Source organism: Schistocerca gregaria, chromosome 6 (genome assembly GCF_023897955.1).
Source record: "Schistocerca gregaria isolate iqSchGreg1 chromosome 6, iqSchGreg1.2, whole genome shotgun sequence".
Taxonomy (NCBI): domain Eukaryota; kingdom Metazoa; phylum Arthropoda; class Insecta; order Orthoptera; family Acrididae; genus Schistocerca; species Schistocerca gregaria.
This window is the reverse complement of record NC_064925.1, coordinates 305,179,408-305,205,394: the sequence shown is the minus strand read 5'-3', so window position 1 is coordinate 305,205,394 and position 25,987 is coordinate 305,179,408.

Sequence of the window (25,987 nt, the reverse complement as noted above, 5' to 3'; positions counted from 1 at the left end):
AACAACTGCTCAGCCTTCTTAATTGCGCAACGCCCCTTCTGAAATAATCTTCTGTAAAAAAAAAAAAAAAACAAAAAAAAAACGGATATATACTATTCTGGGGCAGAAACCGAAAATATATTCCGTAAATTTGGTCATTTTAAATAGAGTTATAGAGGAATAACCCTAGCCTGTAGTTAAGTATCTATTTTTCTTATCTGTACCAACTTTATTAAGGATTTCATTTTTCTTGAAATTAATTTCATGGAACTCTTGAGAGGATATATAAAATTACACAACAACCAACTCATATTTGTGATTATGTCAGTTGGCAATTTATTGCATTCCTCCACTGGGCGTTTACGAAAGGTAACACCCTTTCGAAGTTGGCATTATCGGCTGGAACTGCAAGGCAATGTTCTAACAATTTCAATTATTTCGAATAAAAATCTTCATTATCATATGACTTGAAATAAGCTCTCCACATATCATGATCATTAGGCTTGTTAAAGGCAGAGTAGCCTTTTTTATGAAATTCATGAGATTTCACCACGGATGAAAAATTTACTGTTATCCAACTATACGTTTTTTCTAGAAGACCGCTGGTTGGAGTATTTATCTATCCTGACTGTATATCTTCTTGTCCTTCCTCTACTTACTGCTCGCGCTTACGTCATTAGATTGGAACTGACCTTGGTTATGCGTTATCGACTTCATCGGCAGAAAACCGAACAAAACCTGGACAGAACGAAGTTTTATCTACTGTATTTAGCCTAACACGATCGTAGAAAGCAGGACACGTCGGCCTAAAGCCGGACGCCCGGCATCGCTAGCTGCGGAGGTCCATATGCAGCGACAGTCCCTGAGCGATGTCGAGGAGACACTGTTTGTAGCCCCTTGGTTCATCTGGGCGATCAGCTGCTCAACAGTTGCACGTCTCTTCGCCGTACACATCTCCGCAGCCGTCGTTGGCCCCCGTCATCTATGTACCGTGGTGCTCAACAGTTAACTCGGCACCTATTTTGAATAACGTCATTTTGTTATGCGCGGTACGCTTTCATCGCGGCGGCGCGCAAACACTATAGAGATTTAGCCGTTTCGAATATACTTCCACTCTTGGCCCGAAAGCCAATGATCTTCCCAGTTTGGACGTCAAATAAATCACTCCGTTTTCCCATTACGACACTGTTCTCCGCGTCCCTCCGACACGTTTCACATATCCTCCACTGCTAGTGCTGCCGCCTGCCGTCCGTAGATGGTTCCTGCACGTTGACGTCGAACATAGGTGGTGCTCAAATTTATGTGACTGGACCGTGTATACAGGGTGGAAAACGTAAAACTTGCACTTCAAATATTGCGGAAATGGAAAGTGCTGTTGATGAGAGGTTTTCAAAGAATGAACTGGTAGTCAGGTACTCGTATTGTGAGCCAATCAAAGTATATTTTTTTCTGCAAACATACACTTTTTTAAATGGCACAGTGGTTGTTGATATTAACAAACTAAAAGTAAGGTAAGCTAGAACGTCAGTGGTGTTAGTTGCCGGATTTTAGTTCGAGTCGTTCACGAGCTATCATATTTTGAAAAATTTCCACGCCGATATTTGTACCATTCAACCTGTGTAGCTGCAGGATACGATGTTGTTGAGCTTGCTTACGGTTTGCTTGTTTGCTCCTTGAGTGCACTGCGACTTGCTAGTCAGTTAGTGTGTCAGAGTCAAAGCAGCAGGTTATGAGTAGACCATGGGATTTACCAACGCAGAAAAAGCCGATATGCTCATGGTACATGGAATGTTGGAAGAGTGCATTTCGTTCTTGCCTTGTGTACTTGACAAGACATCCCAGTAACCTCAACAATCTCCGCATCTGTTTATCAACCTCTTCAGTCAATTACGTGAAAGTGGTAGTACAACACCCAGACAACGTAACAGAAGGAAACAAGTGACGTCAGAAGAGGGCGAAATTAACATTTACCGTGCGAGGTGGCGCAGTGATTAGCATACTGGACTCGCATTCGGAAGGACGATGGTTGATCCGCACGTTAGCTCCTGCGCAATCGCACGATGAAGTGCCATGAGTCTGGCAAGCGTCCTACGCATTCCCATTGACATACGTTCCACCCCCATCACATCTCTCTCCATCATGACCTGCATGTAAACTATTATGAGGATCGTGTTGAATTCTGTACATGGGCATTAAGACAGGATACTTCAGATGTATCAGCTATTTTGTTTAGTTATGAAACCGCATTTACCAGTCATGACCAGGTAAACCACCGAAACATGCACTATTGGTCTGTTGACAATCGTTGTGGCTTCGTCAGGTGGTGTGTCAGCGTCCGGGGAATGTAAACGTGTCGTGTGGGATAGTGCACGATCAGTTCATACGCCCGTTTTACAGAGACGAAACACTGAACGCGCACAGGTGTTGCAGGCTCCTAACACACCATCTTCCAAGGATGCTAGGTGACGTTCCTCTGCAGAATGAGAGGAACCTGTGGTACCAACACGATGGCTGTCCAGCCCATAGTGCTCGAAGTACTACAGCATGTCTTCGTGAATTGTTTCTAAATCGTTGGATTGGACGCAGAGGACTCGTACCTTGGGCTGCTCTTTCCCCGGATTTGACGCCTGTAGATTTTTTCTGTGAGGAAAGCTGAAAGACACTGTCTATAAGGACATGCCAACAAGATCCTATGATGTGCAACTGCGTTACTTCAGCCTGCTCGGACATCTCCGCTGAAATGCTAGCGCATTTGCAGCAGTTGTCCCGAATCAAACTGGAAGATTGTATTTCCGTTACCGATGGTCATTCTGAACAGACGTGTGATGGTCAGTTGTCTCGTCAGTGGCCAGAATCCGGATAGATAGTGTATGCACCTGTTCTTTAGTGTGTGCCACTACAGGTATTGTACAAGCGTCCGTGTATGATGTTTGGTTTGTGATGTTTTGTTTGTGGGGCGCTCAACTGCACGGTCATCAGTGCCTGTTCAAAGTCCCAATTTTTCCACAGACCAATTTTTAAACAATCCAATCTATCCACTGTCACGAATGATGATGATGACGATGAATGATAAGGACAAAGCAAACACCCAGTCTCCGGGGAGACAAAATTCCCAACCTGGCGGGGAATCGAACCCGGGACCCCGTGATCCAGAGGCAGCAACACTAGCCACTTTTTTTTTTTTTTTAAGAATCTCATTTTGTTCGTTATGGTTCGTTGCATTTGTTTAGGACGAACATCCCATGACATCCGTCCAAGTTCATCGTTGATCCAGACTCTCAGTAACTTATTACAGAGGGCAGCTAACCCTCCGATCGAACACACTGAGCTACCGTGCCGGCTTCACTAGACCAAAAGCCGCAGACAAGCGTCGATGTGGGATGACTTCAAAATACAATATCTCGTAAACGACTCGCACTACAATCCCGCAACAAACATAACTGACATTCTAACTTATGCTACTTTTAGTTTGGTTTACAATGTGTCTAAGTATTATTACAGTCTTTTTATTGACTAATAATATGGGCCCCTGACTACCATTCCATTCTGTGAAAACTGCACTTACCACTCTCTATTTGCGCAATATTTGCGGTGCAAGTATTAGGTGATTCACCCTTGTGCAAGTGCACCTTTTGCAAATAGCGCCAAGAATCTTCTGACGTTACTCAGTAGATCATTCGTAGATACTCTAGACAATGACAGCCCTATCACATATCTCCAGGTTAATTTCGTAATTACTTCATCATCGGTCGATTTTGTTCTGTCTGGTACAACGTGTTCTGTTCTATCTGCTGAGAAGTGCTGTATCCAGTTTCAAATGTGATCCGATACTCGATAAGTTGGTACTTTTTTGTTACTAAACTGCAGTGCGGGACGGTTTCAATGCCGTACTGAAGTCGAGGAACACGGTATCCACCAGGACATAGTTGTCTACAACACTCTGGATCTTATGGACGAATAGCGTGACTTCAGTTTCTCAAGGTCTCTGTTTGCGAAATTTGTGGTATGTTCTATGGGACCAAACTGCAGAGGTCATCGGTCCCTAGGCTTACGCACTACTTAATCTAACTTTAACGAACTCATGCTAAGGACAACACACACACACACACCCATGCCTAAGGGAGGACTCGAACCTCCAACAGGGGGAGCCGCGCGAACCGTGGCAAGGCGCCACAGACCGCATGGCTACCCCACGTGGCTGTTTGCGAAACCTATGTTGATTTTTACAGAGGGGATATTTCGTTCTAAAAAAATAACCAAGTGAGATTACGACTCGGCCTCTGAGGGTTGCGTAAAAACTTAATTATGCAAATAGATAGTTCATCCTTCCCGGAAATCGGGACTCTAAACGAATTTTACCTGTTATGTTTACACTGGCAAGATATCTGACCCAGGAATTTCAAGACTTTTGAAAATATTTTAATTTTAAGTTTTCAGTTTAAATTTTTTGCTTGATTTCGAATTTTTAGTTGTAGTTCCTAAAAATACAGTCAGATAACAAATGAAAGAAAATATTTGATTCTTGTGATATAATTAGAAATTGATAATTATCGAATTTTTTCCTTTAGTCTGACTGTGAGACCTTTCTTTTTGCCATCTTTTTTGAGTCTAGGCTAATAGGAAGTACCCTACAGGTTTCAATTAGTGAATTTGGGAGTATCAAAATATGTGACACAAATGGTCGTCTCTTTTGATTGCATTAAAGTTGAAACTTAAGTTTTTTACACCGTCAAGAGACCGCAAATCTTATCATGTGACGTAAATTTCAACTTGATACGTCTAACCATTCTTGAGAAACAGAATTCTTTACAGTCGGACAGACAGACAGATGAACAACGAAGTGAACCTATGACGGTCTCGTTTATAGCGGTTGAGGGAAGGAACCCTAAAAATGTCATAATACGTGATCATATAACATGTCCCATAATTCTGCAAGAGATTGACGTTAGAGATATATATCTATAGTTTGGTGCTTCTGTTCGACAACCCTTCGTGAAAAGAGGCATGACCTGCGACTTTTTTCAGGTACTAGAAAACGAGCAAGTTCTTTATCCTAACCTCAGAAGAATGTCTCCGGAATCTTATCTGGGTTAGATGCCTTTTGCTCTACACAGCGTTTTTACTTGATAAAATAACGATAAATATGCAACTGCGATTAAGTTAACTGAAGATGGAAGGGTACTGGTACACATTCCGTCGTCGAAAAGCGAAAAATGGTGGTTGGCTACTGTTTTATAACTGCTTCTAGTGTTTGGCAGAAAACTGATCGCAGTCCTCTGACATGGTACTCATTCGTGAGAATTGTAACGCCGCAACAAAATTATCCTCTTCTGGAATTATTTAGTTACAAAAGCACGATGTAAATTAAAAACATTAAAACAGGCTACACTTTATCGCTTTTGCGTTGACATTACACACCTTGTGGGCACTGAAACATAAATCGTACTGAATCACGCATCGGCATTAGCCTTGATCTGTGTACGGACTCGTTCTGTGAGGAAAGAATTCCTGCACTTCTTTGGAGAAAGAGGCGAGTCAGTGTCGACAGATGGCGGCCACTGAGCAGCGGATGACGAAGCGAGTTGGCGAGGCGTGCAGAATGGCAGCTTTCTCCTCGCCGGACAAGTGGCTGGAACTGTTGATGTCATCCTGAGAGCCTGGTGCCGTGCCAGGGATGAATGCACAGCCCACTGCCGGAGAGAGCTCCACTGTCCTACACATTCGCTTCCATGACGTCACTACATCTGCATCGTACTCCGCAAGCTACCAAATGGTGTGTGGCGGAGCGTGTTTCGGGTAATAAAAAGGTTTTGGAGCAGTCCCTGGCTAAAGAGAAAATGAAAGCAACTACCAAGACTACAGGGACGACTCCACCTTCAACAAAACCTACTAGGGAGCTTCATTTGATGCTTCTGACAGATCTTCAGCGTCTGGGGCACGAAGCAGCAGGATCATGTTGAGGAAGACTCTGATTCAAGCATTGATGAAACCATGTTGCAAGTCTCATCATCTGAACATGAAAGAACGAGTAGTGTATTTACTGCAGCCACCTGTGGTCAAGTGATACCTTTAAAGAGACCTGGGTTAAGTGATTCAGTTACTCTCGCTGGGGTTAGGAGTTTTGTGCAGATGTCGACGAAGATATTTGGAAAGTTTTTAAATGTGACTTCTGTATCAAAAGGTTCAAAGACTGAGCATTTTTCTTGTTAGCATGAAACGTGTGCAGAGTAGCCGACATCTATGCAGCATTTTTACTTTTGAAATAAACATTTGGTGTGAATAAAGGCTCTGTTACTAATCCGTTAAATTTTACCGTTTATTTACAACCCATTATTAGGTACTCTTAAAATTCGAAATTAGGATATATATTTTCCGGATGTAAAAGTTACACTTTTCAGTTGTTTCTTCTGCTGTTACAGGACGAGAAACTTATTGGAAGAGTTTTTGCAAGAGTGGTGTTTAAATATTCCCTAGAAACAATACAGAATATTTTCCATAATATAAACATGCTAATTCACAGAAAATTTTAAATTTAAACATGGTACCCGATAATAGGGCACTTTTTCCTACAGGGGTGGACTTCTTTTCCTACGTATGCACAGTATGTTACATTTATTTATTTTCAGGTTCAACTGCCAGAACCTGCACTATTCATCAATTCTCTGCAGGTCATTCTGCAAATCGATAATGTCTTATAGCGTTGTTACTTTCTTATAGACAACAGCATCATCTGCAAACACTTTCTGATAGATCATTTACGTATATTGTAAACAGTAAAGGTCCTATCCCATTCCCTTGGGATACTCCGGATATTACATTTACATTTGTTGAGTTTGTTAAGCTAAGAGAAACGTGTTGAGTTCTGTCTCCAAGGAAGTCTTGAATCCAGTCGCATACCTGGTATGATGCTCGGTAAACACGATTTTTTTTCACTAAATGGCAGTGCGGTCCTTCTTTCATAAGAAACGCAAAAAAAATGGCTCTGAGCACTGTGGGACTCAACTGCTGTGGTCATTACTCCCCTAGAACTTAGAACTACTTAAACCTAACTAACCTAAGGACATCACACACATCCATGCCCGAGGCAGGATTCGAACCTGCGACCGTAGCAATCTCACGGTTCCGGACTGCGCGCCTAGAACCGCGAGACAACCGCGGCCGGCATAAGAAACGCAATATGGCGATTAATGTGGCATCTACTGCATTAGTCCACACCTCAGTTATATCCGTACCTTATTCGTTGAAATTGTTACATGTTGGAAGACGCTCTAAAAGGAAATATGTCCAATGCATGCAGGGTGAACAAGAACTTCACCGTACAACTTTCAGAGGTGGCAGTACCGACAACAATAAGAAAAAAAATTCTACTAAACAGGGGATCTAAAATACATACCTTACGATTTGTGAGCACTGTGATACTGTGAAATACATCTCTTCTATTGCAAGCTCCTTGCTTTCATATTTTGGGAGGAGGTAGCAAGGGCAAAAACAAGGAAAAAAGGCAAGTAAGCTCGAGCTCAAAAATGGATATCTTAAGACCTGTGAGTACTTGACTAGTAGATGAAATGTATTTCACAGAAGCGAAGATGAAGCTTTTAGAGCCAATGTTTAACGGAGTTTTTCTTGTGTTGGTCCATATTACCACCTCTCAAAATATGGAAAGCAAAGAGCTTTCAGTAGAACAGATGTATTACACAGTATTGAAAATGAACATGTGCTCATAGCTCTTAAAGTATGCATTTTTGAGGCTACGTTTACTAGACTACTTTTTCTTTTCTTACTCATACCATGAAGATGAAATGGGAGATACATTACTGCGTGAAGAGTTTGACAGAGCACTGAAGACCTGTGTCGAAACAAGGCCCCGAGAGTAGACAACATTCCATTAGAACTACTGACGGCCTTGGGAGAGCCAGTCCTGACAAAATTCTACCATCTGGTGAGCAATATGTACGGGACAGGCGAAATACCCTCAGACTTCCAGAAGTATATAATAATTCCAATCCCAAAGAAAGTAGGTGTTGACAGATGTGAACATTACCGAACTATCAGTTTAATAAGCCACAGATGCAAAATACTAACGCGAATTCTTTACAGACGAATGGAAAAACTGGTAGAAGCCGACCTCGGGGAAGACCAGTTTGGATTCCGTAGAAATGTTGGAGCACGTGAGGCAATACTGACCTTACGACTTATCTTAGAAGAAAGATTAAGGAAAGGCAAACCTACGTTTCTAGCATTTATAGACTTAGAGAAAGCTTTTGACAATGTTGACTGCAATACTCTCTTTCAAATTCTAAAGGTGGCAAGGGTAAAATACAGGCAGCGAAAGGCTATTTACAATTTGTACAGAAATCAGATGGCAGTTATAAGAGCCGAGGGGCATGAAAGGGAAGCAGTGGTTGGGAAGGGAGTGAGACAGGGTTGTAGCCTGTCCCCGATGTTATTCAATCTGTATTTTGAGCAAGCAGTAAAGGAAACAAAAGAAAAATTCGGAGTAGGTATTAAAATCCAGGGAGAAGAAATAAAAACTTTGATGTTCGGCGATGACATTGTTATTCTGTCAGAGGCGGCAAAGGACTTGGAAGAGCAGTTGAACGGAATGGAGAGTGTCTCGAAAGGAGAATATAAGATGAACATCGACAAAAGTAAAACGAGTATAATGGAATGTAGTCGAATTAAGTCGGGTGATGCTGAGGGAATTAGATTAGAAAATGAGACACTTAAAGTAGTAAAGGAGTTTTGCTATTTGGGAAGCAAAATAACTGATGATGGTCGAAGTAGAGAAGATATGAAATGTAGAAAGGCAATGGCAAGGAAAGCGTTTCTGAAGAAGAGAAATTTGTTGACATCGGGTATAGATTTAAGCGTCAGAAAGTCGTTTCTGAAAGTATTTGTATGGAGTGTAGCCACGTATGGAAGTGAAACATGGACAATAAATAGTTTGGACAAGAAGATAATAGAAGCTTTCGAAATGTAGTGCTACAGAAGAATGCTGAAGATTGGATGGGTGTATCACGTAATTAATGAGGAGGTATTGAATAGAATTGGGGAGAAGAGAAATTTGTGGCACAACTTGACTAGAAGAAGGGATCGGTTGGTAGGACATGTTCTGAGGCATGGAGGGTTCACCAATTAAATATTGGAGGGCAGCGTGGAGTGTAAAAATCGTAGAGGGAGACCAAGAGATCAATACACTAAGCAATTGCAGAAGGATGTAGGTTGCAGTAGGTACTGGGAGATGAAGGAGCTTGCACAGAATAGAGTAGCATTGAGAGCTGCATCAAACCAGTCTCAGGACTGAAGACCAGAACAACAACAACCACGTCTGAAAGTTTGTCGGTGTCGGTGTACAAAGCCTTAACGCAAGAAAATCTCCGCGACAAGTTTGAGATAATATAGCCGTTCAAGAGATGGACTAAAATATTGGCAATATGTCGTAAATCTAAGAGTGTGGTGCAGTGTCTTCAAGAGAACGATATCTACAGCAGAACGTCTACATAAAATTCGGCTTAGGCCATCCACAAATGGCGAAAAGTAATTTTGTCACTCTCCTTGGTGAATTGTTGATTTGTAGAAATCAAAAGGAAATATGGGTCAGGACGAGAAAGAAACCCACCTTAATCAACAGAGATCTTCCGATACTCGTAACGGAGATACTACTGCCACAATATATAAGCGTTCCCCATCAGCGAAAAATAACAGATGCACATGGCTTGACGGATAGTCTGTTTATTGTTTAGTCGTTAAGAAAGTATTAAACTTAAGAAACTGTTAGCTATTCATGATAGAGGAGTGCTATCGAGTCAATAATTTATATATTTTCTTTAGGTTACGGATCACAAACTTTTTTAAAAATGCAGTTTTGACGATATTTACCGTGTACCATAACCATATTAGCTCCCTCTTTATTAGGATGTGCTATTCCTATACGAATGAGATGAAGAGACTGAAGAATGCCGCAGACACCTCTGGTAAGGTCCATCAAAATGCCTTTTGAATGAGATTTTCACTCTGCAGCGCAGTGTGCGGTGATATGAAACTTCCTGGCAGATCAAAACTGTGTGGCGGGCCGAGACTCGAATTCGGGACCTTTGCCTTTCGCGGGTAAGTGCTCTGCCAACTGAACTACCCAAGCACGACTCACGCCCCGTCCTCACAGCTTTACTTCTGCCAGTACCTCATCCCCTACCTTCCAAACTTAACAGAAGCTCTCCTGCGAACCTTGCAGAACTAGCACTCCTGAAAGAAAGGATATTGCGGGGACATGGCTTAGCCACAGCCTGGGGGATGTTTCCAGAATGAGATTTTCACTCTGCAGCGGAGTGTGCGCTGATATGAAACTTCCTGGCAGGTCAAAACTGTGTACCAGACCGAGACTCGAACTCGGGACCTTTGCCTTTCGCGGGCAAGTGATCTGCCAACTGAGCTACCCAAGCACGACTCACGCCCCCTCCTCACAGCTTTACTTCTGCCAGTATCTGAGTTGGCAGAGCACTAGCCCGCGAAAGGCAAAGGTCCCAACTTCGAGTCTCGGTAGGGCACACAGTTTTGATCTGCCAGGAAGTTTGAAAATACCTCTTGTTGGACGCAGTAACGATGACATCAGTGCGGGCAAGAAAATTACGCTACCTAATGTCAATAGTCCTCACTAGTGGCGTGGTGTGGCGTGGCGAGCTGCCAGGATACAGTCTTGTATCACTGACATGGGACAACATGCGGGACAAAATTTTTCGACCAAAATATTCAGGGAGAAAACAAACAATAAACAAATACACACTCTCTTAAACGGAAATCTTTTTCTCTACCCTGAAAGAACTACCAGACAATATCAAGCCATAAAAGCTTATACTCACAATGGCATCTCACAGAGCTTCAAAGCTCTCCTCTCCCCCCCCCCCCCCCCCCTCTTCCTCTAACGTCTTATTTTTGTAATTGAAAAGAGCAGTGACAGTGAAACTTCAAATTGTCTGTTTTTCACAGGAAGATAAGAACAGTAAGTGAAACATATTGCACACACACACACACACACACACACACACATACAAACTCTTCCACACAGAGTTAATCAATCTTAGACCTAACCACAACATTTCCAGAAAGCAAGAAAAGCAGAGGCTGTGGTATCAAAGTTACTGCATAATTTTGTAGCGTATTTGTTTTGCGTGTTGGTATCCCGATTGCTACGTTTTTTTTACCGATTGTCACTTTTTATTTGTGGTACACTGTTGTTATTTGTGTTTCGTATTGTATTTTGTCATTTACAGACAGTGAGTGGAACTGCGGACGCTAGAAAATGGAGTATCAAGTGGAATGATCGGAACATTTCCCTACATTTCCTTCTGTTTGAGTTCAATAGAGGGCTGAGAGCAGCTGAGGCAGCCAGAAACATTTGCGTCAGTTAATTAGTTAGTTAGTTCCGTGTTTCATTGATCAATAGCACGGAAAAACCGTTACTATGTGGAACGTGTCAAATGCACAAGAAATGTGCACAGGAAACAAGTTTTTTTTTACATTATAGTGTTATACCTATATATTTCTATTATCTATCCCATTCCCTTAAATGGCACACGATACATGTATTATATGTAAAGATTTATTTACTCATATTCAAGAATTCATCTGTGGTATAGAAGGAGTGGCCAAGGAGGTAGATTTCATGTATGGGAGTCGTGCCACTGGACTGAGCACGGCAAGAAAATGCTCTTCTAGTTTTAAGGAGGATCTTTTAGACATTAATTACTCTCCGCTTTCTGGAAGACCTTCAGGGTTTGAAGAGCATCGTTTAAACGCCTTTATCTAAAACCAACCAAGTCTGTATACTTCAGAACTGGCAAATGTGATGAACTGTGATCATCCACCATCGTGCAACATTTCCATACAGTGGAAAAGTTTCAGAAATTGTTTACCACGTCCACTAAGTAAAAAACAAAAAAAAAAAGGAAAAATTTCTGCGGATGGCCATTTGTGAGTCTTTGCTTGGTCGTCTTCTTTTGGCTCGTGAGAAGCACCACGGACTATTAGTGTCCTGTACCGTTACTGATGACGAGAAATGGTGTCTTCATGCTAACACAAGGAAAGGAAAGGATTGGTTGAGCCTAGACAATGCACCAAGTACGCGTACACAAAAAAATGCACGCATCCACAAAAAATGTTATCCATCTGGTGGAACAGCGGCGGTGTCGTGTACTGCTAATTGCTTCCCGAGGTGTAACCATCACTGCTGACATTTATTGTCAACATCTGAGACGTCTTGCAAGCGCAATCCTACAACAACGACCAGGAAGACTGCGTGAAGTGATGCTAGTTCACTGTATCGCCCGCCCTTGTTCTGTTTGACTGACAGAAAATACTGTACAGGTGTTGGGCTGGTAAGTCGTTCCCACTCACCTTTTCACCCGATCTTGCGTCCTCACATGTTCACCTTTTCCGTTCTCTATGGAACAACTTTCAAGGAAGTTCCTTTCCTCATGAAAATGATCTCCAAACATGGCTCGAAGAGTTCCTCGTTTCAAAGCCATTTAAATTATTGAAGAAACGCTACGAACTTGTGCAGGAAACCAATACTAAACTTGTAAAGACTTTCTTAAAAGCCGGTCGTTGTGGCCGAGCGGTTTTAGGCGCTTCAGTCTGGAACCGCGCGACCACTACGGTCGCAGGTTCGAATCCTGCCCCGGGCATGGATGTATATAATGTCCTTAGGTTAGTTAGGTTTAAGTAGTTCTAAGTTATAGGGGACTGATGAACTTAGATGTTAAGTCCCATAGTGTTCAGAGCTATTTGAACCATTTGATTTTCTTAAAAACTGCGATTTACATACTATGTTAAAGTCGTAAAGGGCATTTTTCCTGTTGTCTCAGAGAATAAATAAATAAAGACTGATGATTCTGAAACTAGAGCAGTACATGTCTGGATAATAGAAGGAAAGAAAAAATTGTGTTTTATCTCAACGCGGGCCCTACAATATATATATATATATATAAATTTTTAATTCTGAGAGCTCTTTTAAACACGTTCCAGCGTGAAATTCTGAAGCTAAGATCGTTTCGTTAATTCCCGGCAGCTTCCACGCAGTGTGAGATTCACCATTCTACACGCACTTATCGGTTTCTTTAAAACACATTTTACCCATAAAAGATCGGACGTACCGTTTCCCACAAAAAGTGTCTGTGTGGTAGATGTGAAACACCCTGTTTATGTCGATGTAGAAATTATCTACGCCGAGAGGTAAGTGAAGGAATTATCAGGAAGAGGATAAGTACAGTCGTGATGTAGTCACCAAATAGCAGTTTAAACGGCGGGAGTCGGCCATATAGCGAAGAGTGCCGCATAACTTCGGCGCCATGGACAGGCCGCTGTTACGTGACGGCTCACAGCCGTAATTATTGCTTCATCACTCGGCGAAGGTGCGCACGATAGGCTCGCACTATTTGGCAACCGAGTCACGGCGCTGCAGTTAACGGGAGCTGCGCCTTTGCCGTCAGTGACGTAAGCACTAGCAGGCGCCACGCACGCGCTGTGGGAACAATCGGCTCTTTTTGAGAAAGTCTCCCTCGCCCACGGGCAGCAGATTCCGTCTTCAGCTCGAATAATTAACTTCAACAGCAAGCGAGGCGCTGTATCTTACTGGACGAACAATTACGTGTATTTGAAAACAGTTCTCCCGTTTACAGGCTGTAGCTTGCTCCTCACATCCAAATACTTTGACGCTTCGTCAGTTCAGCGGTGCGAGAGCATACCTAAATAATTAAATGGAAACTTTGCCTTAATTAATTTATTGCCTCTCCTTGCCCTGATCAACATACGACGTGATATGAGCAAGACCCACAAATGTAATATGGGGCCAAGAAGCAGCCGCCTTATTACCACTAGACTAAGTCGTTTAGCTTTTCAGAGCATTCACACAAGGTTGGCGCCGGTGGTGACACCTACAACGTGCTGCCATGAGGAAAGTTTGCAACCGATTTCTCATACACAAACAGCGGTTGACCAGCGTTGCCTGGCGAAACGTTGTCGTGATGCCTCGTATAAGGAGGAGGAATGCGTACCATCACGTATTCGATTTTGATGAAGGTCGGATTGTAGCCTATCGTATCGCGACATTGCTGCTCCGTTGGTCGAGATCCAATGACTGTTAGTAGAATATGGAATCAGTGGGTTCAGGAGGGTAATACGGAACGCCGTGCTGGATCCCAAAGGCCTCGTATCACTAGCAGTCGAGATGACAGGCATCTTATGCGCATGGCTGTAACTGATCGTGCAGCCACGTCTCGATATCTGAGTCAACATATGGGGACGTTTGGTTCAATTGGCTCTGAGCACTATGGGCCTTAATATCTGTGGTCATCAGTCCCCTAGAACTTAGAACTACTTACACCTAACTAACCTAAGGACATCACACAACAGCCAGCCATCACGAAGCAGAGAAAATCCCTGACCCCACCGGGAATCGAACCCGGGAACCCGGGCGTGAGAATCGAGAACGACCACGAGATGCGGGCTATGGGGACGTTTGCAAGACAACTATCTGTACGAACGTTTGCAGCAGTATGGACTATCAGCTCGGAGACCATGGCTGCCGTTACCCTTGACGATGCACCTGAGACAGGAGCGCCTGCGATGGTGATTCAACGACGAACCTGGGTGCACGAATGGTAAAACGTCATTTTTTCGGATGAATCCAGGTTCTGTTTACAGCATCATGATGGTCGCATCCGTGTTTGGCGACATCGCGGTGAACGCACATTGGAAGCGTGTATTCGTCATCGCCATGGTGGCGTATCACCCGGCGTGATGGTGTGGGATGCCATTGGTTACACGTCTCGGTCACCTCTTGTTCGGATTGACGGCACTTTGAACAGTGGACGTTACATTTCAGATGTGTTACGACCGGTGGCTCTACCCGTCATTCGATCCCTGCGAAATCCTACATTTCAGCAGGATAATGCAAGACCGCATATTGCAGAACCTGTGCGGGAATTTCTGGACACAGAAAATGTTCGACTTCTGCCCTGGCCAGCACATTCTCCAGATCTCACACCAACTGAAAACGTCTGGTCAATGGTGGCCGAGCAACTGGCTTGTCACAATACGCCAGTGACTACTCTTAATGAACTGTGGTATCGTGTTGAATCTGCATGGGCAGCTGCACCTGTACACGCCATCCAAGCCCTGTTTGACTCAATGCCCTGGCGTATCAAGGCCGTTATTAAGTCCAGAGATGGTTTTTCTGGGTACTGATTTCTCAGGATGTATGCACCCAAATTGCGTGAAAATGTAATCACATGTCAGTTCTAGTATAATATAATTGTCCAATGAATACCCGTTTATCATCTGCATTTCTTCTTGCTGTAGCAATTTTAATGGGCAGTAGTGTATGTGTCGTGGACTGATCCTGACAGGAGAAAACTTTCTACCGAGGGAGAAAACAATTACGATCATGTTCAGGAAAAACTGATAACCTTGAACGACTAGAAATAGAACGTTCATATTCACAGGTGATGTACAGTAGTATGTTCTGCAGAAATGCATTGGAACGGTGCCGGCCTACGGGTTAAACTCGACATAGATATCACTGCGCAACACCACCTACGGGTAAAATGTGGCTACAGCTCTCGTTGTTGCTATAAACTGAAGATAGTGGATCAGAGTAATTTGAGCAGACGTGCAGGATGCCTCGCAAACGGATGCGTGAGCCGTGAGGTTAAATCAGTGAGTTCGAAAGTAGGCCCATTATTGGCTTAAGAGAATGCGATACATCCATCAAGAAAATAGCTGCTCGTGTGGGCAAAGTGTCTTGGCAGTGTAAATGATGTGTGCTGAATGATTGACGGAAGGTCGTAGAACACTATGGGATGGGTCAGGTCGCAACACACAGACCGCCTCCCGTGAAGATGGACACCTCATCCGAATGGAATTGCAGGACATATCTTCGTCCTCCTCGGCTCTGGAGCAACAGTGGAATAGTAAAACACATCGTACATTATCAGCGCTGACAGGCTTTTTCTATTTATTACGACATAGATTACGTGTGCGTTGTCCACTTTCCTGCTTACCTTTGACGAACGTGTAGAAACATGCTAGGCGACAGTGGTGTATGGAACGACGTCACAGGAAAATGTGTGTGAAATCTTATGGGACGTAAATGCTAAGGTCATCAGTCCCTAAGCTTACATACTACTTAACCTAAATTATCCCAATTACAAACACACACACCCATGTCCGAGGGAGGACTCGAACCTGCGCCGGGACTAGCAGCACAGTCCATGACTGCAGCGCCTCAGACCGCTTGGCTAATCCCGCGCTGCGTCGTCACTGGAGACAGGAATGACATCAGATAGTGTTTTCGGACGAATCTAGGTTCTGTTTGTTTGAAAATGATGGCCGCATTTAGGTTCGCTGCAGGCAGCTTAAGCGGCATCACAGTGACTGCATTCGCACTAGACATGTGTAAGTAGGCTGTTTAGGTTTTTTTATTTGTAACACCACCTCTGTATGAAAATCACTGGCTGTGCTGTGTGCAGTCTGTAGCTGGTTGGCATTGTTGTAATACTCGCCATTGTAGCGTTGGGCAGTTGGCTGTTAGCGGCGCGTAGCGTTGCGCAGTTGGAGGTGAGCCGCCAGCAGTGGTGGATGTGGGTAGAGAGATGGCGGAGTTTTGAAACTTGTAAGAATGGATGTCATGAACTGATATATATATTATGACTATTAAGGTAAATACATTGTTTGATCTCTATTAAAATCTTTCATTCGCTAACTATACCTATCAGTAGTTAGTGCCTTCCATAGTTTGAATCTTTTATTTAGCTGGCAGTAGTGGCGCTCGCTGTATTGGAGTAGTTCGAGTAACGAAGATTTTTGGTGAGGTAAGTGATTTGTGAAAAGTATAGGTTAATGTTAGTCAGGGCCATTCTTTCTTTGGGATTTTTGAAAGTCAGATTGCGTTGCGCTAAAAATATTATGTGTCAGTTTAAGCACAGTCTTGTATAATTGTTATAAGGGGAAGTTTCACATGCAATGCTAATTCAAGGCCTTATGGTGTGGGGTGCTATTGGATAGAACCATAAATCACAGCTGGTGTTTGTCCAGGGCACTGTGACCATTGTGACTTATGTGAATGACGTCCTGCAACCCGTAGCCATACCGTTTCTGCACAACATCCCAGCCGGCCGGAGTGGCCATGAGGTTCTAGGCGCTACAGTCTGGCACCGAGCGACCGCTACGGTCGCAGGTTCGAATTCTGCCTCGGACATGAATGTGTGTGATGTTCTTAGGTTAGTTAGGTCTAATTAGTTCTAAGTTCTAGGCGACTTATGACCTCAGAAGGCAAGTCGCATAGTGCTCAGAGCCATTTTTGAACAACACCCCAGACGCCATTTTCCAGCAGGACGATGGACGACGACATGTCCACGACGACGACATGTGCACGAACACGCGCCTTCTTGGTACCACAGGTTGTCAGCCTTTTCCCCTGGTCCGCCAGAACTCGAGTCTTTCGCCAATCTAAAATGTTGGGATGTGGTGAAACGACGGGTGCAGTGCTGTGGCCCAGTGCCGACCACCACAGATGAACTTTGGAACCAGGTGAATCCGGCATCGACGGCTATACAACAGGACGCCATTAGCGCCTTATACGAGACGATGCCATCACGCATGGAACAAGTTATCAGGGCACACGGCGGGGCTTGTGTCTACTGGGCAACAGGACACATGCTGAACCGAGGTGGCTGAAATGGTCATCATTTCTGCAGAACAAACTAATGTACATTTCCTGTGATTTCGAACGTCCTATCGTCCTTTCTCTAGTCGTTCAACGTGAACTGTCCTTTTTTTGTGAACATGACTGTATGACCGAATAAAGAAAAAGTATGACGGCTGAAATTTGTCACTTGTAGCTCTTCGTTTAGTGGACTACGAGCACTTGAATTAGTGTTCCAAACATCACACGAAACAGTACGACGGAATTCGGATGAAATGTTTGTTTTGTTTTCTTGGTTCCGAACGTCACTCGGTAGATAGGTTTTACTGTCTGTCTGCGTGTTCGTCTGTTAAGTTCCCTTTTACTCAGAAACGGGCAGAGGTAACAAGCTGAAATTTATGTGAAAGTCTAAGGAACACCGTCGCTAGGTAATGCAAAAGAATATAAGCGTCTAAATCAGTGCAGTCAAAAGATACGGCCATTTATGACACATATTTCAATGCTCGGAAACTCACTTGATAAAGGAAATAGATGAACCATCTATGTACATAATGAAGTTTGCATGGGAACCTCAGAGCGCGAGTCCTACTCACATTTGTCTGTTTCTTTTTCTGTCTTCGAATAGTTGTTTCCGTCGCCTTGAAATGCAATCTGACTAATCTGGTTTGCATCTAATATTGTTAATATGTGCTGCGGCATTGAATATGCCTACTTGAAAATAACAAATTTTTGAAATTACAGTGGCAATTAGCAATTGTGTTGACAGCCGTAAGCGATATTCATCGTCTTCAAAAACTGTGTATGGAGTATTATTATGATAGGATGTCGATCTGGTCTCTTTGGACCTACCGGATCTGTTAATATTTCGTATGCGCTTATTTTTGAAGTTTTAGTAAGCATTAAGTGCAATGTCTAGATTTTATTAGGTTTAATTGCGTTCAGTAGTGTAATAACTGTTTGGGCAAGTGAAGATTTTAACTTCTGTGCCGCATTTTTAAAGAAAATAGCGTAAAACTGTTACCGCTTGACAGCCGTTTTTACACCTAAATCTTGTGCGCTAAAATTACATGATTCGAAGTGTAATTAAGTAAGTACATTAATATTATATTTGTATTAGAACACTATAGAGTACAGTAAATAGGAAATTATCTTTATTTAGCGAAGGCTTAAAAAGTAGGCCTGTATTGTAAACAATCATGAGTGGGAAGTGTTTAACTGACGTAGGAAAGTTAGTTCTGGGATGGGCTATGCAGCTGTTGTGTGAGATAGTTTCACTGGGGGGGGGGGGGGGGGGGGAGGGGATGTAGTGGCATGGAAATTGGGGAACAAAATGAGACTCTTCCAAGGTGCTATAGATTGTGTTCACGGGATATGAAAATAGCAGAACAGGAGGCGAAGATTAGAGCCCTTCAGGCTGAATTAGATAAAGCTAGGGAGGAACTAATTAGATTAAGGGGGACGAGGGTAAAGAGAAGTGGGAAGTGGTAGCAGGGAACAGGGGCCACAGAAAGAGGACAGTATCTGACAGTTTCATTGTTGGCACAAAAAGTAGATTTGCCCTGCTGCCACAGTTAAGTAATGAAGAGCCTCACATAGATGTAGGTGTAGCTGATGCACAGCATAGTTCAGTTAGGAAGCCTGTTGCATTTATATAATATAGAGGCGAGATTGTGTTGTTGTTTCGGTCTTCGGTTCAATTAATTAGAACTTTTGCAATTATTATATTAAAATTAAGAACTAATTATATACAGTAAATGTACTGAATACTATTTAACTTTATCTTTTTTTGGAGACAACATTGCCTGGCATCTCTCTGTACAATTGTGAGACATAAGGAGGACTTCATTGCGAAAAGCTAAATGGTAGACGTCATCAATGTGAAAAGTTGTTGAGAAGAATGTGGATAAAACATAAATTCCAAGAAAAGTTTATAGCTGATGAAAGCTACTAGTTCTTCATAAATATATAATCGAATCAAGGTATTTATCTGTAAGGAAGACCAATGGATCTGAAGTTGCAAGTTGAAACACAATACGTTCTAAGACAAACAAAAGGAAAAAAAAATGGACGCACCACGAAGGAATTATCCGAATGGGATGGAAATAAGTAGATGTGATGTACATGTACAAAGAAACAAATCGTTACAGTTCCAGAAGAAATAGATGATTTATTCAGGAAAAAGAGCATCACAAACTGAGAATGTGGATAACGCATTGGTTCACCTCTGGCCCTTATGCAGGCAGTTATTTGGCCTGCTATAGATTTTCTTCCTTAGGGACATCATGCTACATTTTGTCCAAATGGCGCATTAGATTGTCAGAATACTTTCACACCTTATCCAATGACGCCATTGGCCGAGGATGACACGGCGTTCGGTAGGTCCCAATTGGCCCATCTGTGGTCATAACGGAGGTGCTTAAGATAACTCAAGTGAATATAAATAGTGAAGTGGGGAAAATGGCCATTAAGTGCTGCATTTGAAGAATAGGACAGCATAGCTGTGAAACACTGGCAACAGAGAAAAATGGAAAGGAATCTCTTGAAGCACTAGACGTACGGTGCTGGAGACGCCTGTTACAATCAGAGTCCAGAAAATCGTGCGAAAAGCTTGCAATGGAAGATCGTTCAGGAAGAAAACACAAGTGCATTAGTCAGATAATACGACACGACTTATTCCTTGTAATTGTCCAAGACGGAACGTTACAGCGTAAGATAGCCTAAGGATGTCTGGGACTTCCTTTTTTAAAGCAAGCTATAGATAATGCTAGAATCTTTAATTACGCAGAAATGTAGAAATGAGGTTCTAAAAGATCCAGGTGGAGAGCTGCTAGCCAATGCGAAGATTGATGACGAGGAAAAACACTGAATATTTCAACAGTTATTGCAGAATGTTGCAGAACAAGTATATTAAAAAAAATTTCGACGCACTACGAAAGAATTATCAGAATGGGACGGAAAACTTTAGGTGTGATGTACATCTACAGACAAGCAAATTTTGGAAAAATTGATGATTTATTCAAGAGGAGGGCCTTCGCAAAGTGATTAAGTCAAAATCGCATAATGGCCCTTATGCAAACAGTTAATCGGCTTGGCACTGATTGACAGAGTTGTTGGATGTCCTTCTGAGGGATTTCTGTCCAATTGGCGCTTCAGATCGTCAAAATACCGAGCCGGTTGGACGGCCCTACCCATAATGCTCCAGACGTTCTCAACTGGGGAGACATTCGGCGGGCGGGCGGGCATTATCTTGCTGAAATGTAAAATTTTTGTTTATTAGTGTATATTGCATATCTAATTCGTTGCCATATGTCATCTTCGCTTCTTCTTACTTGAGTTACCTTGCTCACCGCCGTTCTGACCGCAGATGGGCCAATTGGGGCCGACCAGTCGCCGTGTCATCCTCTGCCAGTGGCGTCACTGGATGCGTTGTGGAAGTATAGGAGTGAGCACACAGCTCTTTCGGCCGTTATCGATTTAGCAGACCTGATACTGCTACTCGGTCAAGTAGCTTCTCTATTCGCATCATGAGGGTGAGTGTACACTATTCCAGTCGTCCTACCAAGGGAAAATTCCCGTCAGTATCGGAAATGGAACCTGGATCGTTCGCATGACAGTCAGTCACACTGACCACTCAGCTACGGAGGCAGGCACGGTTATCACACTTACTAAATATTTGTATGAAATGGCTTGTTTCATTTTATTTTGTTTAATTGTACTGCATGTTTCTTCTGGTTCCTTGCAGCACACTTATGTTTCTATCAATTTTGGGCTAAGTTCCGTTTTGTGCTCATCTCTTAGTACTGTAACCATTCAGTATTACTTTAGGAAAACACAGATCGGAATTCTGACTTTAACTATTGAGCGAGGAAATTATGTTTCGTTGTGCAAATATCGGGATGTCCTCATGATCAACTGTTCTTGGGAAGTGCCACCATCTACAGTCGCAAGCCACCGTAGGTTCCGTGGTGGAGGGTATCCTGTGACGCTACCTTTTCCGTTCTACTTGCAAATCGAGCGAGGGAATAACGATAGTCTATATCCTTCTCAATGAACCCCGATTTCTCTTACCTTTTCTTCGTGGTCCTTACGCGAGATGTACGTTGGCTGCAGCAGAATTTTCTGCAGTCAGCTTCAAATGCCGGTTCTCCAAATTTCCGCGATAGTGTTCCTCGGAAAGATACTTGCCTGTCGTTCGGACCTACCGGTAACAAATCTAGCAGCCCGCCCCTGAACTGCTTCGACGTCTTCCTTTAACCCGACTTGGGGCGGATGCCAAGCGCGCGACCAGTATTCAAGAACGCGTCGTACTAGCGTCCTACATGCGGTCTCCTTTGCAGGTGAACCAAGCTTTCCTAGAATTCTCCCAGCCCACCATTCGCATTTCCTACTACAATCCTTACATGTTCCTTCCATTTCATATCGCTTTGCAACGCTACGTCTAGACACTTAATCTATGTGACTGCCAAGCAGCACACGACCAATGATGTATTCGAACATTACGGGTTTGTTTTTCCCATTCATCTGTATTAAGTTACATTTTACTACGTTTACAGCTACCTGACATTCATCACACAACCTAGAAATTTTGTCTGTGTCATCTTGTATCCTCCTTCAGTCACTCACCTTACCGTACATCACAGCACCACCAGCAAACAGCAGCAGATTGCTGCTCATTTTTTTGTGTGTACAGAGAATAATATGTAGAATAAAATGTGTCCTGTCACACTTCTCGGAGACACTCTGACGATTCCCTTGTCTCTCATGAACGCTCGCTATCGAGGATGACATACTGGGCTCTATTACTGAAGAAGTCTTTGAGCCACTCACAAATCTGGAAACCTATTCTCTATGCTTTTACGTTCATTAACAGTCAACAGTGTGGCACCGTGTCACATGCTTTATGGAAATTTAGAAATATGTAATCAGCCTGTTTCTCTTGTTCCATGGTTCTCAGGATCTCACTTGACAAGAGGGCAAGCTGAGTCTCGCGGGAGCGATGGTTTCTAAAAACAATGCTGATTTGTGGAAAGAAACTTTTACCTCTCAAGGAAATTTATTATGCTCGAACTGAAATTATCTACAAGGATTCCGCAGCAAATCGATGTTAAGGATATTGGTCTGTCGTTTCGCGGGTCCTTTCCTTTATCCTTCTTATGTGCAGGAGTTCTCCTCTGTCCCTTGAAGCTTTGCGCTGGGCGATTCGCGATAAATTAAGGGGCCAGTGCCGTAGAGCACTATTTGTTAAACCGAACTGGAATTCCATCTGGATCTGGCGACTTAATTGTTTCAACTCTTTCAGTTGTTCCTCTACGCCAGAGGTGCCTATTACTGCCTCCTCCATATGGTAGTCTGTACGATTGCAAAACGACCGTGTGTTCGTACGACTGTCCTGTGCGAACAATTTCTTAAACACAAAACTTTAAGACTTCGGTTTTCCTTACGTTATCCGCTGTTGTCACATCAGATTGATCAACTGTACAACAAGTGACTGGAAAGAAGCCTTACACCCTCTTAGTGATTTTACGCAGGACCAGGATTTTCTCGAGTTCTCTGCCAGATCTTTTGCTAAGGTATTATAATGACAGACGTTGTATGCTTCGCGCATCTGTCTTATTACAGACGCACGAATCTGCACTAACTGCAGTCTGTCGTCATTTGCGCGCCTCTTTTCAACCGAGAGTGCAATAGCCTTTGTTTATTCAGCAGTCCGCCCCAATAGCTGAACGGACAGCGCGATGGACTGCCACGCACCGGGGCCCGGGTTCGATTCCCGGCTGGGGAGGGAGATTTACGCCCCTCAGGGACTGGGTGTTGTGCTGTCGTCATCATCATTTCATCCCCACTGTCAACGCTCAAGTCGCCCAATGTGGCGTCGCACTGAATAAGACTTGCACTTGGCAGCCGAACTTCCCGACTAGGAATTCCCGGCCACTGACGCCATACGCTCGTTTCCATGGTTTCCTCAGCGTATTCCGAATTTCCTTAGTTGTGGCTCTTTACCGTCCTTAATGCACTTACTCGGCACATACTGTTGTATGCATCGTGGCGAGAGGATCGTTTCGGATTCAGTTGACTGAGGGTGACGGCATCAGCCGTACCTCTCACTACGACGTGCGGACGATTCTTCACCACTCACCACAGAGGCGGTCCTGTGAATCACGATGTGGCGCTGACGCAACGTGTTTTGTCTTCGTGACTGCGCGGTCACGCCTGACCTGTGGCAGATGGCAGCTGGTGCCTACGTCAGAAGCCGCGAGTACTCGCGTCCTCTGGGAGGCTGCCGCTGGCCGACGTCGGGCCAAGGGCATGCTTGCCGGAGGCTCTCCGTCTCCTTCCAGCTGAACTCTGTGATGTCTCCGATGATGTCCTCCGCTCTTCCTGCTGTGAAAGATCTCATCACCATGGCCAGCCTGCACGTAGCAGCGGCAAAGCGATAAAGAAGGAAGGAAAGTACTTACAAAATTTGTGTCATGCAAAGTGAGGGACTTGAACTCCCAAAACATTAGGAATCAAGTTATTTACATCTACGTGTACGTCTACAGATATGTACATACTCTGTACGTGACCATGCGGTGAACGGTAGAGGATGCCTTCCACCACTACTAGTCGTTCCTTTTCCTCTTTCACTTGCAATTGGAACGAGGGAAAACTTCCTGTCGAATCTTACCTGACTGATAGGAGACTGGAGGTGATGTTGCGAAATATCTGTGGATCATGCAATCAGTCTTCGGCTGGTTGAGAAATACTTACATGTGGTGTTCCTCAAGGTTCCATCTTGGATCCATTGCTTATTCTGGCGTATTGTGACGAGCCAGTTGCTCGGCCACCATTGACCAGACGTTTTCAGTTGGTGAGAGATCTGGAGAATGTGCTGGCCAGGGCAGCAGTCGAGCATTTTCTGAATCTAGAAAGTCCCGTAGAGGACCTGCAACATGCGGTCGTGCATTATCCTGCTGAAATGTGCGGTTTCGCAGCGATCGAACGAAGGGTAGAGCCATGGGTCGTAACACATTTGAAATGTAACGTCCACTGTTCAAAGTGCCATCAACGCGAACAAGAGGTGACCGAGACGTCCAACCTGTGGCATCCCATACCATCACGCCGGGCGATGCGCCAGTACGGTGATTACGAATACACGCTTCCAATGTGCGTTCACCGCGATGTCTCCAAACACGGATGCGACCACCATGATGCTGTAAACAGAAACTGGATTCATCGGAAAAAATGACTTTTTTTCATTCGTGCACCCAGGTTCGTCGTTGAGTACACCAACGCAGGCGCTCCTGTCTGTGATGCAGCGTCAAGGGTAACCGCAGCCATGGTCTCCGAACTGATAGTTCATGCTGCTGCAGACGTCGTCGAACTGTTCGTGCAAACGTCCCCATCTGTTGACTCAGAGATCGAGACGTGGCTGCACGATCCATTACAGCCATGTGGATAAGATGCCTGTCATCTCGACTGCTAGTGATACGAGGGCGTTGGGATCCAGTACGGCGTTCCGTATTACCCTCATGAAACCACCGATTCCATATTATGCTTACAGTCATTGGATCTCGACCAACGCGAGCAGCAATGTCGCGATACGATAAACCGCAATCGCGATAGGGTACAATCCGACCTTTATCAAAGTCGGAAACGTGATGGTATGCATCACAACAACGTTTCACCAGGCAACGCCGCTCAACTGCTGTTTGTGTATGAGAAATTGGTTGGAAACTTTCCTCATGGCAGTACGTTGTAGGTGTCGCCACCGGCGCCAACCTTGTGTGAATGCTCTGAAAAGCTAATCATTTGCATATCACAGCATCTTCTTCCTGTCGGTTAAATTTCGCGTCTGTAGCACGTCATCTTCGTGCACTGACATTAACAAATGGTTTATAGCTAGTTCACTTTCATTAAACTCTGAAAAGACACACGATATGTGGTTGAGAATCTGTAAGAGATTTTCTTCCAGCATTTGTATGATATATGAAGACATATAGATAGAAGGTGTTGACAGTGTTGAATTTCTGGGTTTATAGCCATAATAAATTCAGTTGCCAAGGGCATACCACGGAACTGCTAAAGCGTCTAAAAAAGTCTGTATTTGCAATATGAATTATGTGAGATGTAGGAGGTATAAATATTAAAAAAATTGCATATTTTGCTTACTTTCATTCTATTATGTCATATGGGATCATATTCTGGGGTAACTCGCCAAACCGAGTAAAGGTTTCAGAGTGCAAAAACCTGTAGAAATCTGTTCAAGGAACTGGTTATTCTAACTACTACTTCTCACTATATTTATACTTTAATGAAATTTGTTACAAA